The sequence below is a fragment of the Pipistrellus hanaki genome, assembly GCF_964339955.1.
Source record: "Pipistrellus hanaki genome assembly, chromosome: 9".
Taxonomy (NCBI): Eukaryota; Metazoa; Chordata; class Mammalia; order Chiroptera; family Vespertilionidae; genus Pipistrellus; species Pipistrellus hanaki.
The window spans coordinates 35,761,310-35,778,285 of NC_140511.1; positions in this window are offsets into that span (position 1 = coordinate 35,761,310).

The following is a 16,976-nucleotide window of genomic DNA, read 5'->3' on the forward strand; positions in this document are numbered from 1 at the left end:
CTGCTTAATCCTTTCTTTAATGTGGCTGAACAATGCTCTGGGAAGCCATTGGTTCAGCCTCTCTTCCAGTAAATTCCTGTCTCCAGAGGTAGGGACTGTTTGCAGCTTTTGATACTCTTGCTTCATCTTCTCAGCTGCACAAAAGCACAGGAAAAGCTTGGAGGAGCCCAAAGCACTTGCAGAAACCATTGCCTCCTCTGAAAGCTTAGGGCAAAACACAGGGCGCATGCATGCTTTCCCCACAGCACGTGGAGAAGCCAGGGCTGCGGGCACCGAAGGCATCTCTGAGAAGGGCCCTGTGCCCAGTGATTGATTTCTTTGGGTGCTGCATGAGGGGTCATTTGTGGAAGCTTAAAATCTTACACATGAGTTTTTTTTTTTTTAAAGGCTTTTTATTGATTCTTATTTTTATTTTTTAAAAAATATGTTTTTATTGATTTCAGAGAGAAGAAGGGAGTGGGAGAGATAGAAACATAAATAATGAGAAAGAATAATCCATTAGCTATCTCCTGCATCCTACTGGGGATCGAGCCTGCAACCCGGGAATGTGCCCTGATGAGGAATGGAACCATGACCTCCTGGTTCATGGGTCAACGCCCAACCACTGAACACACTGGTCAGGGATACACCTGAGGGTTTTCAAGAGTGGTTTAGGTATTTCTTTTTGGGGGTTGGGGTGAGGGTGGGCAAGGGAAGAATGAGGGGAGGAAAGTGATACTAGGGTTCTGCAACTTGCTCTGTGACTTTGGGCCAAAATGACATCCATCTGAGTCTGTTCTCTCATTTGAGAACTTGGGATAATATCTGCCACATGCATTTATTATGAGAACCAAAGTGAAAGTGTGAGCATGAATGTGAAACTGTCCCAGCCAATCTAGGACATATAATACCATTCTGTACACTTTTTATTTTAACTTTACTTAAAGTACTTTAAATTTTTGTTCTTTTAAAAGCACTCTAGTTTTCTAAATGAATAATTCAATTTCACTCCACAAAACATTTGTTAGCTGTTTACTATGTGCAGAGCATCACGCACAGTTCTAAGAATACAGTATGAACAAGTCTGAACTTTAGGGCGGTCACAGCCTTATGGGAGAGACAGGCATGTAAAATTCAGCTTGACAAATGTGTTTCAGAAGTGATTAATCCTAACCTGGGGTCACTAAAAATAATGGCTAAATCTCACACCGTGCTTATTATTTGCCAGAGCTTGGACAAATTCTTTACTTGGGTTACCTCATTCAATTCCTATAGCCCTATGAGGTAGCAGCCAATGTGCCCATTTAACAGGTGAGGAGGCTGAGGCTCAATTTGACCAATTATGTCAGGTTTCCACAGAACCACAGCTGGCAAGTGACGACCAAATGAGAGTCCCAATCTGTCTGCTGTTACAGTCTGAACTCTTGGTCATTGTGCTTTGCTGCATCTCAAGTTGAGGAAGATCTCCCAGAGGAATTGACCAAAGCTGGGTTTCAAGACTGAATTTGAAGTTGGTCAGGTGTACAGAGGAGAAAGGGTAATCCAGGAGATGGAGCAGCAAAGGTGAAAGCATGTTGGCTAGAGGAACTAGAGCAGTTTGTGGTCAGTGGTGGAAGGGGGCAGTGGGAGGAGTAAGTGAGGGCCAGATTATGATCTCTCACACTGTACCTTTGTGGGAAAAGTAGCTAAATTATTTATTGTAATGAATTACTTGGTTTAGGTCCTATTTGTTCAAAAGGATTTTGCAGCAAAGTGGGAATTATTGCCACCTTTATTGTGCAGAATCGCACAAAATACTTTAAATTTTAGAATCAGAAAACTTTCAGGATGGAAAGCAAAGAGATTATTCATTCTTTCAAGAGCAAATCAAGGCTGAGTGCATATAAATGTTTTAATCAAGGTTACAAAGTACTTTCATCAGGTGAGTCAGGGATATTTGCTTTTTAGATATTTGCTTTTTAATTATGGAGTTAAAGCAAACATTAAATGAGAGTTACAGGATTATCGTCAGATGCATTTATGGATATTGGTGAATTGAAAAGAAAGAGAGATATAGTGAACAATCCAGAGAATTGAAACACAGTCCTCAGCTGAAGCTGTAAGCTCCCCCCTGGGAACCTTTGTGACCTCTCTCTTCTGAGAGTGGGGTTGGTAAGTGAATTAGCTGAGTTGAAGCTGGGAATGAGGTTTGCCTGGAAGGTAGAGTTAGGGGATACCTTTCTATGTTATTCATTAATTCTCATTGGCTACTTTAAATGGGGGCCTGGTATAGATAGATGTCTGCACGTTCTTGTTCTCCCGGAGTTCACAATCCAAAAGACAGGGCAAGGAAAGACACAGGTAACTGCAACAAATGGAATTAGTCTTGCAATAAGGAATAGGATGCTATGGCAGCTCAAAAGGGGCATGTGTAAGCCAACTATGTTCTGGATGGGTGAGGGAAAGCTTTCTGGGAGGGGAGTGACATCTGCGATAAGATAAAAGTGTGGTGAAGGGAAAGGCAAAGAGTGCTCTCGATAGAGGGAACAGTTACTGCAACTGCCTGGAGGACAGACAGTTACATTTGGGAAAATTCCATTGAATGCGCCATTCCCATTTGTAGCTCAAGTGTAGTGGTGACACTTTTTAAATTTATTTTCTCCAATATGAAAGGTTTCTTGTAAAGGCAGTTTACTAGATTTAGGTCTGGGCCAACAGGAGCCAGGCTAAGACATTGTGAGTTTAAGAAATTTTACTGCATTTTCTCACAGCGGGCTGGGACCAATGTGTCAGTGTCAGCCCCTTGGGAGTGTTTAAGTTCTCCTACAGAGGGACTGGGTCAGGGCTGCATCAGCCAGCTGGGGGAGCTGCCTGAACAACAGGACGTCCTTAGAAGACAGCAGGATATCTGGTGGTTGCACAACTCAGTCATGCAGAGGGGAGCGCCCGAATCCGTTGGGGAGTGTTTCTTTCATCTTATCTTCTGCAGGTGCAGGCTGTTTGCTTCAAGCAACGGAAAAAACTTGTGACAACGTATTTCAGAAAAACATGTCCAAATAGGAGAGACCAGGGGTAGTATATCCTAACAAGTGTCACAACTCAGAAAAATTCAAATATGTTTGGGAGTGTCACAGGGAGCAGGTGCTGATGTGCTAGGCGTACGATAAACGATGGCAGAAAACAAAATCTCCAATATTCCCCCTCCACACGCCATTGCCGCCATCCCACTGACCTGAGAACCGGTCTCCCCAAAGGGGCTACTTCTCACCTCCAAGACGGAAAACAAAAAGGCATGAAATCAATGCTCTGGATATAAGCGAGACAAATAAATGTCTGTGCAGCAGGAGGGGAGAGCAATAAAGTGAGCAGGCCTGAGTGATGGGGTAACCTGCTGGATTCCCAGGTCACAGAGTAATTTACTGACTAGTCCTTGGCCACTAGATAATTGTCCAGACAGCCCTGATTCTGGTGCGAAAGCCTCCCGCTGTTTATGTTATTAATACCAGCAGTAACCAGCGGGTGTTGGTGGGAGCAGAGAAGAGCAACCCAAGTCCCCAGGCTGCTGAGTGACTGTGGAGGCACCTGCCAGGGCCCTCGGAGCTGGACCTCACCAGAAAGACAGATCAGCTCCAGCATTCGGCATTCAGGGTTTAGCCCAGCTCTTGTCCTCAGAGAGACGCTCTCCACAGGTGGCTGAGGGCTTGGACAAAGGAAGACACACCCAAGTCCTGGAGTTTGACCAGCTTATGTCAAAGAACCTCTGGGTAGTCATCCTTGGAACTGACTGGAAATTGATTTGGAGGCCTCTCTAGAATAACAAATTAATATCCAGGAAGCAGTGTCAAACACTCCTCTTTGACATGGCGTGGGAATTAGACTTCACTGCACTCACGTGGGGCCAGGGAAAGGGATGGTGTCTGTTCTAGGGTTTAATCATTTGGGAGCTTGACCTCGGGTAACCCTGAAGAGATTTCAGGGGGCAAGTGGTATGGGAGTGGGGCTCTCTTATCTCATATCCCCTTTTTAAAATATGGAACCATATGTGAAATCCCAGCACAAAGACATTTTCATCAATCTAAGTGTACTTTTCTTCCTGCTGTAACATTACCCAGTGAATGGGCTGACTGATCGTTATCTTCTTTTCCCTCTAGCACAGTGGTTCTCTCATCCTAGGGCAATTTTGGTTCCCAGAGAACATTGCCAATATCTGGAGTGGCATTTTTGGATGTGATAACTGGGTAGGGAGGTGCTACTGAACTTAGTGGGGAGGGGCCAAGGATGCTGCTGAACACCCTGCAAAGCACAGGACAGCCCCCAGAGCAAGGAACTAACCTGTTCCAACATCAGGAGCGCTGTAGTTGAGAAAACCCACTACAGGAGATTTTGCATACTGCAGCCACAGTAATCCTTTTAAATACAAATCTTACCGCATTTTCTGGCGTATAAGACGACCCCCTAATTTTACAGTTAAAACATAGGTTTAGGCCTATATTCGCTGTATAAGACTACCCCCCACTTCTGAGGCAACACCAATTCTTTTTTTAATAGACCGCCTCTCTAACTCAGCCAATCCAAGCAGGCTTTTTATGCATGCAAATTATACATGTTCTGTACCCGAAGCTACACTATGTTCTAGTAAAAAGCCTGCTCAGATTGGCCAGAGTCAGAGAGGTGGTCTATTAAAAAAAGAACTGGTGTTGCCTCGGAAGTGGGAGGTAGTCTTATACAGCGAATAGAGGCCTAAACCTATGTTTTAACTGTAAAATTAGGGGGTTGTCTTATACACCGGAAAATACGGTAAGTCATTTTCTTGCTCCAAAAAAAAAAAAAAAAAAAGGTCTCAAATGGTTTAGTCATCATCATCATAAATGCATTCCTAATTATCATTCAATATGTACGTATGGAGCACCTGCCTGCGGTAGACTCTGTGTGACATTACAGGTACATTTGCATAGACCCTGCCCTTGAATAGGTGATGACAAAACACTGACTACTGTCATCTCCAGGGTCAAGTCCAATCAACTGAGGGTAGAAAGGGGGTGTAGGGGAGTGGAAAATGAGAAGTTGGTTTGGGGACTTGAGGAATGACAGTGCTGTGGGACGTCCAAGCAGATTAAGGAGAAAGAACAAGAAGTAGCAGTCCAGATGTAACAGAACTTTCCACACACAGAGGGGTGCGAGTGGACTACTGTGTTTCTTGTCTCAGTAAATAGAACTTCCAGCTCCTCTTGTCCCCTGCCAGAAACTCAGATTTCCTATATTTTTTTATTTCTTTCTTCCTCAAGGGCTCTCTATTCAAGTCTTTCTCATGTATTTCAGGAAAGCATTATGATCCAGTGCTTGAAGTACCTATTGTTTGTAATGAATTCGTTTTTCTCCATTGCATCCAGAAATCCTAGCTATGCACTGTCATTTTGAAAAATATTAAAAAAATTATTCAAAATATTTTCTGTAATAATTTAACTTTTTCAAGGAGCTCTTGTGGACAAAGGTTGAAAGCACATATCTCCAAGGCTTGTGTTTTAATTGAACTCTTAATGTTATGATCTTTAAAGATTTTCCTCCTTTATAGAAATGTCTATTCAGGCCTTTGCCCATTTTTTATTTGGGTTGTTTTTTGCTGTTTGTAGGAGTTTCTTAAATATTTTCAACATTAACCCTTTATTAGTCATATGATTTGCATATACACTGAGTGGCCAGATTATTATGATCTCTGAATGCATAATAATCTGGCCACTCAGTGTATATATACTGTGTATTTATAGTAGAGGCCTGGTGCATGAATTTGTGCATGGGTGGGGGGAGGCGACATGAGTGGGTTGGCCGGCCTGCCTGCTGGTTGGACTTCTGGTTGAGAGGACAATTTGTATATTATCCTTTTATTATATAGGATTATATAGGTACTACACTGAGTGGCCAGATTATTATGCATTCAGAAATCATAATAATCTGGCCACTCAGTGTATATATCTCATTCCATAGGCTGCCTTTTCAGTTTGTTGATGGTTTCCTTTGCTGTGCAGAAGCTTTTTAGTTTGATGTAGTCCCACTTGTTTATGTTTGTTTTTGTCACCTTTGCTTTTGGTGTCACATCAAAGAAATAATTGCCAAAGCCAATGCCAAGAAACATTTCCCCTATGTTTTCTTCCATATGTTTCATCTTTTCAGGCCTTAGTTTTAAGTTTCTAATCTATTTTTTTTTAATTATTGACTTTTTTACAGAGAGGAAGGGAGAGGGATAGAGAGTTAGAAACATTGATGAGAAAGAAACATCCCTCAGCTGTCTCCTGCACACCCCCTACTGGGGATGTGTCCACAACCAACGTACATGCCCTTGACTGGAATTGAACCTGGGACCCTTCAGTCCACAGGCTGACACTCCATCCACTGAGCCAAACTGGTTAGGGCAGTTTCTAATCTATTTTGAGTTTAGATTAGTGTATGGGAACCAATTTTATTCTTTTGCATGTGGCTCTCTAGTTTACCAGCACCATTTATTGAAAAGACTACCCTTTTTCCATTGTGTATTCATGGTACCCTTATTGAAGATCAGTTTACCATAATGTGTGGGTTTATTTCTGAGCTCTTTATTCTGTTTCACTGGTTAATATATTTGTTTTTATATCAGTACCATACTGTTTTGATTACTAAACTTTATGATATATATTAAAATTAGAAAGCATGATGTCTTCACATGGTTCTTTTTAAAAAATGCTTTGGTTATTTATAGTCTTCTCTGGTTCCATGCACATTTTAGGATTATTTGTTCTACTTCTGTGAAAAATGCCATTGGAATTTTGATAGGGATTACATCCCTAAAAAAAATATTTATTTGAGAGAGAGAAAGAGAGAGAGAGAGAGAAACATCAACTTATTGTTCCACCTATTGATGCATTCATCGATTGCCTCTTGTATGTGCATTGACTAGAGGTCAAACCTGAAACCTTGGCCTATTGGGATAAAGCTCTAAACAACTAAACTATCCAGCCAGGGTGGAAAACAATTTGACTTACTAGTTTCAGGTGTTTTTATGAAATTCAGCAGCCCGAATCCCTGGAAGTTAAACACAATAAGTCAATTAACTTAATTAAAACAAACCTATAATTTTCCAGTAACTGGCTATTCATTGTTCCAGCTTTCTGATCTTTAAACTGACAGTAAGTATGTCAAGGTTGCTAGAGGAATATCTGATGAAGGTTTCAACAGTAATTCATAAAAGTGATGGAACCACAGAGATGGGGTCTGCTATAATTTGAGGCTGGTAGGCCAAAGCCAGCCACATGTCCTCCCCCCAGCTCATCATTTCCAGAAGCATGGCAGCATGTAAATGCACTATTGGATTGGCTTTGTGCATCCACTCAGTCTGCCTGTTCACCTGTGCTTTGAATGAACGGCCCTGTCTTGTTCCCCATGAGATTGGCTTGGAGCAGTGCCATCTTCCTTCCACCATGCCCACCCTCAGGCATCTTTGACTTCTTCCTCTGCCCTCAACCTCATGTCTGTCCAATCTGTTGCCAACTTGGTGCTTTGGGGGAGCTGATTACATCATGAATGTGGGGTCCTCACGAATAAAGACACAGTGAGAAGGCAGCAGTCTGTAACCCGGAAGAGGGCCTTCCAGGTTCTGGCCATGCTGGCATTCTGACCTTGGCCTTCAGCCTCCAGAACTGTGAGAAGTACATTTCTGTTGTTTATAAGATACACAATCCATGCTAATTTGTTATAGCAGCTAGAACTGACTAAGACAATGTCATTACTTGTTTTTTTCATGTTGTTTCACTAGACTGGGAGGGTCTCTGGGAAGAGACTAAATCCACACCCCTTCTCTAAACTATAATTGATTAACTTCTGAATGGCAAGTACTGTATAAGAATTATACCTATGTTTTCTTCTCCTCCTCCTCCTCCTCCTCCTCCTCCTCCTCCTCCTCCTCCTTCTTCTTCTTCTTCTTCTTCTTCTTCTTTTGCTTTCTCAGCAATCCCTGGAAGTAGGTATTAGGAAATCCACTTTGTAGGAGAGGATTCTAAGAGCAGAGTTTAAGTGACTTGCTGAACTGTCTTTATAGTCTTTTCTTTTTTTTTCTTTTTAATTTTTTTTATAATATATTTTTATTGATTTTGTACAGAGAGGAAGGGAGAGAGATAGTTAGAAACATCGATGAGAGAGAGTCATCGATCAGCTGCCTCTTGCACACCCCCTACTGGGGATATGCCCGCAACTAAGGTACATGCCCTTGACTGGAATCGAACCCGGGACCCTTCAGTCCCCAAGCCGACGCTCTATCCATTGAGCCAAACTGGTCTCGGCTGAACTGTCTTTATAGTCTATTGCAGCAGCCAGCTCCATAACCAGGCATGTGACAGATACTGCATGCTGAACTGAAACCAATATTTCCCAACATAAATTTCAGTTTAGGCACCTCCTCTTCTGGGAATTCTTCTGTGACCTCTTTGTTGCACATGAACCTTGATCAGACCTGTTTACAAATTATCATGCTGACTTGTGATCTTTCAACACACCTGTAGTTTTCCAGGCCCTTTGGGTGGACTAGGTGGACTATGCTTGTTGTCTGGTACGGGGGAGCCGAGCGGCAGTGGGAGGCTGGCCTGCTGAGCCATCCTGGGAGAAATGCTCCGGGGACACCCAGGGCCGAGGCAGTTAATCTATCCCGGTGGCGAGGAGGAAATTTCTTGTGAAGGCTAGCTCCCCTCAGAACAATGTGGCCTTTTATTTTTTAGCTTTGGAATGGAGCCTAGCTGTCCGTGGAGACAAAGAGAGGGGAGAATCACTGAACCGGTCTTGCACATAAAAAACCGACCATGTCTGTCTTTGAAGTCTCCTTTATGTTGTTTAGAAAACTTTGGATTATAGGGGTGTTTTTCCCTCCTTTTCTTCCTCAGTTCCTCACCCCACCCCAATTTTTTTTTTTCTTCAGAGAAAAGCAAGGACTGGGTGTAAGGGAACCTTTCTTTGAAACAGGGCAGAAGTCATTAATTAAGGCTCCCATTCATTCCCTCTGACACTTGCTCATCAATCAGATTTGCGCTTAGCAATTCTGATGACCCTGCTGACCTGGAGTCCTCCATACTGTCTGCCAGACGGAATTGAAACTCAGACCACACACCAGAAAAGAGGGAGTGGGTCCTGGCTCCTGGCTTCCTGAGACCGAGGAGAGAGAGGCTGGGGACAAAACTGGCTGGTGGGGAACTCTGCTGAGCTGAGGTGAAGGTGACTAAAGAAGATATTTTCTTTGCGGAAGCAAGTGTTGTCCCTTTCACTGAAACAGTGACCTATCGTTGCCCTTCTCGTCCTCTCCCCAGCCCAAGGTGAGCCATGGAGGGCGGAGCCCAGTCAGCTGGGCCAGGGCAATGAAGCTAGCAGCTTCTGTCTGCCAGCTAGGCACTGCTATAGGAAGCTAACAGCATTAAGCCCGCCCCCCCCCCCCCCCAAAAAAAAAAAAAAAAAAAAGTACAGGAAGATGTTCTGGAGATGACAATGGCATTCTGGGCCTGATCTGTAGGACCTTTTATTTCATCACTCACTACTAATTTATTCATTCAGCAGCCATTTACTGGGCACCCACTATGTAGTAGGCATCATGCTGGGTACTGAAGACAGAACTATAAATGAAGCAGGTGCAGTCTCTATCCTCATGGAGCTTGTAGTCTATATGGGAATGTACCTGGGACTTCTCATCAAGAAAAATTGAGTCTTTAGGAGGACCCACCAGTGATCATGTGCAGTTAAAATGAAATGACTATTTATTGGTTTCCTTCTATGTACTAGGCATATTTTGGGGAAGATTGGAGCAATTAAAAAATATGAAATGGTAGTTTGTTAAATCTGCCTCCCTATCATAGGTATAAGGATTTCTAGATGTTTTGCTATGGTGAACTTGGCAAGCAAGGTTATACTTATCGTTTTGTTTTTGTGTTCCCCCCCTACCCCCCCCCCCCCCCTGCATAAAGCTTTATTGTTTCCATTTGGTCCAATGTATGAGAGTGGGCTTCATGGCGGTTAAAAGAATGTCTAGGGATTTTGGAAAGAGGCTCAGGCAAAAGCCAAGGGAATGCAGAGAGGCCCCTCAAAGGCCTCTGGGCTCCAAAGGCTCCTGGCTTGAGGGTGAGCGAGCCTTTGGAAGAGATAATCTCCCAGCCCAGCCTGGGGGCCTGACAGCCTGCGGAGGTGAGTCAGGTGGTCACCCATCTTCTTGATGAGTTTCACCTGCTCACCCAGGAAGTGGTTCTCCCGGAGGAAGTCACAGCGATGAGGGTCTGCGCGGGTGGAACCCAGGGCCTGCAGCTCCCAAAGGGCCTGGCTCAGGTTCCTCTCCAAGGCCAGGGCGGCTTCCATGGTGCCCTGAGCTTTGGCCTCTCATCCTGGGAAGGCTTCAGCACGTCCTGGGAGTGAATGCGGCCACCGCGCTTGTTTTGCAACTTTAAGAGCCGCTTGGAGCCCTCGCGCTTCTTCTCCTCCAGCTCGCGGAGGAAGTGGCCCAGGCCCTCCAGAGCCACATCGTAGTGGTTGAAATAGAAGCCCAGAGAGAGGTAGGTGGTAAAGTGACCACGGCGTTTTAAAAAAGTCCCAAAAGATTTAAAAGAATCTTTCCAAAAATCGGGACGCGGGACAAATGGTTAAAAACCAGGACTGGCCGAAACCGGTTTGGCTCGGTGGCAGAGCATCGGTCTGCGGACTGAAAGGTCCCAGGTTCGATTCCGGTCAAGGGCATGTACATTGGTTGCGGGCAGAATATCTCTTCCAAAGGCTCACTCACCCTCAAGCCAGGAGTCTTTGGAGCCCAGAGGCCTTTGAGGGGCCTCTCTGCATTCCCTTGGCTTTTGCCTGAGCCTCTTTCCAAAATCCCAGTAGGGGGTGTGCAAGAGGCAGCTGGTCGGTGTTTCTCTCTCATCGACATTTCTAGCTCTCTGTCTCTCTCCCTTTCTCTCTGTAAAAAATCAATAAAATATATTTTTTTAAAAAATAAAAAAATAAATTGTCTCACCAAAAGCGGGACGTCTGGTCACCTTAGGTTGATGGCAGCCTCCACCTCAGTGGAATAATTCTGATGAATTTGGGAGCTCTTGGTTGTTCCGCAATAAGGAGTTAAGGTAGAAAAAGAACCCCGGTGTGTCGGCCTGTCTCGGAGGTGGTTCTGAAGGTGGTGACTGGATAAGATGCTGGAGAGTGGTTGGAGGCTGGAAGAAGGGGCGTCCCTGGGTCTGTTTTATCAAACACTGTTGAAGCAAGAGACAGATCTGGGACCGCCCAGTCTTACTTTGTCTAACACTATGATAAACTAGGCAGTTTAGACAGTGAGTCACTTAAATTATTTCAAAGGTGTTTACCATTAGCCCTGTCATATACAGAAACTTGGAGATTGATATTGTATCAGAAGTCACCCAGCTTGTAAGCAGTAGGCAGTACTGGGACTACAACCTCGGGACTTGTAAAGCCTCGAGATGTACCTTGCACCCTCTGTGGTCATCTAATTGAGCTGTCATCCCCGGCAAAGCTGAAGTCACTGACTCCTTCAGTCACACTGGGCAAACATGGTCATACACAGGAAGGAGCAGAGACCAGGGATGGTAAAGTGCTAAACATACTCAGATCATCTCCAGAAAGTCTTTAGCCATTCTTAATAGTCACATACACAGTTCTTTATAGATCATAAAGCTCATCGCATTTCTTAGTTGACCTTCACAAAAACCTAGAAGCAGGTATTCATGTTATCCTCCTTCTACAGGTGAAGGAACCAGGTTTTAGAAGAACTGAGTAAGTTATAAAAAGATCTAGGTAGAACGAAGACCCTCAGCCAGATCTTTTTATTCTTAATGAGCAACACACATGGAAGACGTTGCCTTCCTGTTTAGTTCAAGGACAGGCAGAGAGTCTCGAAACATTCTGCTATGTTCCCGTCTTCTTCCCTGTAAGTGGGATCCTGGCCCTTTGGCTCTCCTTCAGGTCCTCCTGTCCTCTGACCGGTGGTTGATTTTGTGTCTGGCTGTGCTGTTCAGGACAAGTGGAGTCTGAATTTCTGACAGGTGATAATTGGTGATGGGTTATTTCCTTCTCTGTAGTCTGAAGCTTGGCACCCACTGCAGCTGGGAAGCAGTTGCCCATAGCGGGGGTGTGGTGGCAGATGGGGAATCTGAAGCTGCTTGGCCACAGGTGAATGCAGTTACACAGGCTTCTGTTTCCAAAGCTTTTGAAAGGTTCTACATGAACTCAGACCTTTCTGACCAGCTGGTTTGGCACCTTTTCCTCCCTGTTTCTGAGAAGTCAGAGAGGATGAAGGATAAGGGGAAAATGCCTGTCTGCTGACTAGAAACCTGAAAGTCTGAATAAATTGGCTTCCACATTTAAAAAGAAAAATCCCCAAATGAATTATGAGCAGAAGAACTGACTTGTCTCTTATCGTCTGCTGCCTGTTGACTTTGGCTGGGAGATAATCACCATGGTTAAGGAGGATCCTGGCAGCCAGCTATTATTCATTCCTGATCATTCCCATTCCCTATTGTTTTGACATATGAAACCTGGAAAGACTATCCAATCCCTTAATGTTCTGCAGCATTGTGATTTCTCTTTATGAACAACAACTTCCTCATCATTTTCCCAGCTCTCTCTCCATGTCTGCTCCCTTCTCCCCATCCCTATCAACCGCAAGGGACAAGGAGGGGGCTGAGCAGTTGGCCTTGCAGACCTCATGAGCTCTGCTGCTGTCTGCTTTATGAAATGGCCTACTGAGCACCATTGCTCTGAGGGGTTCCTCGGTGAAACAGTTGAAATCACATGCTCTCAGGTGTCCACGTTCTGCAGCTACAAGTTTTGACAAGGTTGAGGCAGTTGCATCCAAGCTTCCTGTTCTCCATCCGTTGTACTTGTAAGTGCAAACAATCGCTAGTCCTCATTATCTGTCCTTTCCCCAACTGTGACATTAGAAAGAAGGTGAAGACACCCTGGCACATTCTGTTTGTTCAGGTGCCTGACAACTGATTGAATTTATTCTCTTTGTCAATCTAAGTCTGCCTAGAGCTAATATTCCTCTCTGGGAAAGGGTGACCACTCCCAAGTTAACTCAGTCTTCGTCCAAATTTTGTTTGGTCACTGGGGAAGGTAACAGTGTTCACATAATTCTGTACTTTTAACTATTCTGGACTCACTTACTCAAATACATAGTATGAAGATATTATACAAAAGGATGGCTCCACAGTTAATTTGAGCATCATCATGGGCTTGCTCCAGTTGGCTCTCTTCAGTTGGCATACTATTTTGGACTTACCTTTCTGTCACATATCAACATTTTTCCTTTTATACATATAAAAATTTTCTCTCTGGATCCATAAGTTGTACTGGACACAAAAGTGTATCCCTGTCTAAACCTTTTTTCCCACCAGACCCAGAGAAATAAATTCTAGGGCCTTCTCCTGCTGAATTTTTGTCAGGGGGCAAGAAACAGAATTGTAAAAACTTAAGGAAAGTTCAGAGGAGACAGCAAAATCTCTATCAGAAATGGGTCATGAAGTCATTAATCCTTATCAGGCCCTGAGGTAGCAGATCAAGACCTAGCTTTTACCTTCACAGTGCTCATAGGCCAGTAGAGGAGGCAGCTTTCAAAACTTTTTTTTAAGTGTCATTAGTTCAATGCCATAATAGATTTCATGTCAAAAGCCAAAGGAAGGAGAGAGTAATTATTGCACTAAAAGTTCCATGAGTGCAAGGATCCTGTATATCTTGTTCACAGCGCCTAGGACATAATAGTACTTAGTGTATATTTGTTTAATTGAATGAATTAATCTATAATAAGTATATGCAATGGTTTGATTGATTCATTTAATTACTTAATCATTCATTTAGGCCTTTATTCACGCCTTAAAAAATGTTAGCTGTTTTTCTTCTTCTTCTTTTTTTTTTTTTGGTAGTGAGACAATTTCTTCCCATTGAATTTAAATGTAAAATTATCCTTAAATAACATTAGGAAGAATTTTGATTAAATATAAATGAGAGTTATGACTCTATCATTCTCCATAGGCAGAACAGAAAATAGAAGTTTATAGAGCTGAAATAAGTTGCCTGGTTTATATAATGGGATTCAAAGCCAGGTCTGTCTGCCTGATTCCAAAGCCCACAATCATTGCCTACCCTACACTGCCTCTGCTAGATGTGTGGGAACTTAATGTCAGGCCCTGGAGAGTGGATGAAGTTGGATTTAGGGCTGAAATTGAGGGAAGTTAAACTGTCAGTTTGATCCCTGATGGACATGGCTAAGAACCTAAGAAGTTGTGATGGCCGAAACCGGTTTGGCTCGATGGTAGAGCATTGGTCTGCAGACTAAAAGGTCCCAGGTTCGATTCCTGTCAAGGGCATGTGCATTGGTTGTGGGCACATCCCCGGTTGGGGGGGCGGGTTGCAGGAGGCAGCTGGTAGATGTTTCTCTCTCATCGACGTTTCTAGCTCTCTATCTCTCTCCCTTCCTCTCTGTAAAAAAACAATAAAATATATTTAAAAAAAAAAAAGAAGTTGTGATGAGAGTGATTTGATCTTCATTTGAAAAACAGGGCAGGGCGTGACATGGTCCCAGGCAGTGAGGATACTGGGTCAAGACAGCAACAGAATGTGAAATAGAACTAGAGCTTGCCAGGTGGGGGAGGTAGCGGTGAGACAGACAAGGTGGGACTTACTCATTGAGAGAGGAAACTTGAAAGTTTGGCTTTTAAAACCCAGGCTATGTAGTCTGGATTCAGGAAATTAAATTATTATACTTGCTGAATTACACTGAATGTTGCTTTTTAGGGCATATCTTTCATTTCATCCTTTCGCTGATATATTAGCAATATAGCTGTAGTGTGGTAGAGTATAAAGAATCTTAAGATTTGTGACTCGTTTCTTCCTATTTGCTAGTTTGAATATTTTATCCAGTGGGCTCATTTCCCTGAATTTTACTTTACTAATTTTGAATGTGGGAGTTTAAGCATTTGCCTTAGTCTGTGGTTATGAAGATCATGTGAAAGTTTGTGAAGTACATTTTCTGTACCACCTGAAATTTTATTCTTATGTGCTATGTCTATTTTTAACAATTCAGAAATCCCATTTCTAGGGATATATTCTGAAAGAAAAGGAAAACAGAATCTGGAAGTATATCAGCATCCCCATGTTCATTGTAACATTATTCACAGTAGCTAAGATATGGTAACAACCTAAGTGTATGTCAATGGATGAATGGGTAAAGAAAAGATAATGGCATATTATTTAGCCATTCAAAGGAAGAAAGTCTTGCCATTTGCAATACTTGTATTAACCTGGAAGACAGTATGCTGAGTGAGATAAGACAAACAGAGAAAGAGAAATACTGTATGATATCACTAATATGTGGAATCTTAAAAAGTTGAACTCATAGAAACAAAGAATAGAGTAGTGATTACTAGGGACTGAGGATCTGGGGAAATGTTGGTCAAAAAGTTTAAACTTCTACTTATAAGATTAACTAGAGGTCTGGTGCACAAAATTCATGCATGAGTAGGGTCTCTGGGCCTGGCCGGTAATCAGGGCCATTTGGGGCCTTCTGGCTGCTGGCCGGGGCCTTCCTTCATTCTGTGCTGCCCCAGGTGATCAGTGCATCTTATAGTGAGTGCTTGAACTCCCAGTCTCCTGGTCGAACTCCCGAGGGGACAACTTGCATATTAGGCTTTTATATATATATAGATAAGTTCTGGGAATCTAATATATAGCATGGTGATTATAATTGAAAGTTGCTAAAGTGTAGATCTGAGAATTTCTCATCACATAAAAGAAATGGTAAACATATGACAGTATGTTGGTTAAAGCTGTGGTGATAATTATTTTGTAATATATAAGTATATCAAGTCAACACATTATACACCTTACACTTACACAGTGTTTTAATATCAATTATATATCAACTAGTGGCCCAGTGCACAAAATTTGTGCACATTAAAAGGGAATTAATTAGAGGAAATATTTTAATATTGCTATTTGCCCTTTCTCTATAATGGAAATGTCAGAAATGAAAGAAAATTAGTAAAATGTATATGAAAATCTTCCTCCTGTCAGAATCTGGGGCATGCCATGGAACCCAGAGTCAAGTCCTCACCCACCCATGTGTGCCTCGATATCATGTGAGACCCAGACCTGGCCGGCCCCACCCCCTTCAAGTCCTGCCAGGTGGGGGGCACAGCCTTAGGTCCCCTGGCCTGGTGCCAGACAGGGGTGCAGCCTCAGGTCTCCTGGCCTGGTGCTGGGGCAGGGGGTACGGCGTGAAGTCTGGCTTGGATTGGGGTGGAGAGTGCATTTTGAGTTCCCCCATCAAGTCCCACCAGGTGGGGAGTGTGGCCTGAGCTCCCCCATCAAGCCCCACTGGGCAGGGGGCACGACCTGAGGTCCCCTAACAAGCCCTGCCTATTGGGGTGTGTGGCCTCAGGTCCCCTGGCCCAGTGCCAGGTGGGGGCACAGCCTTAGGTCCCCTGGCCCAGTGCTAGGTTGGGGGGCACAGCCTGAGAGTCCATCAAACCCCATGTGGCAGGGGGCACAGCCTGAGGTCTCCTGGCCTGGCACCGGGCCAGGGGGTGTGGCCTGAGGTCCCCTGTCAAGCCTTACCAGTGGGGGGAAGGAGCGCAGCCTCAGGTGCCCTGCCCTGGCCCAGCACCACACAGAGAAAGATGGGCTTCAAAGTCTCTCTCTCTCTCTCTCTCTCTCTCTCTCTCTCTCTCTCTCTCTCACACACACACACACACACACACACACACTCAAGATGGGGAGGAGACATACTGGCAATAGGACAGATGTGGAGAGGGATTAGAGAAACAGCACAATGAAATGCCCAGAGACAGGGAGAATGAGTGTTTGAGGAGGATGAGGAAGGAACAGAACCTTACTATAATTTTCCAACAGTTTCTTCAGTTCCTCAGAAATAGAAGAACATGAATGTATGACCAAAATGAAATGAAACACATATGAGAGGAGTGGGACTGGCAGGAGAAAAATGAAATGGTTGTTTCTTTACT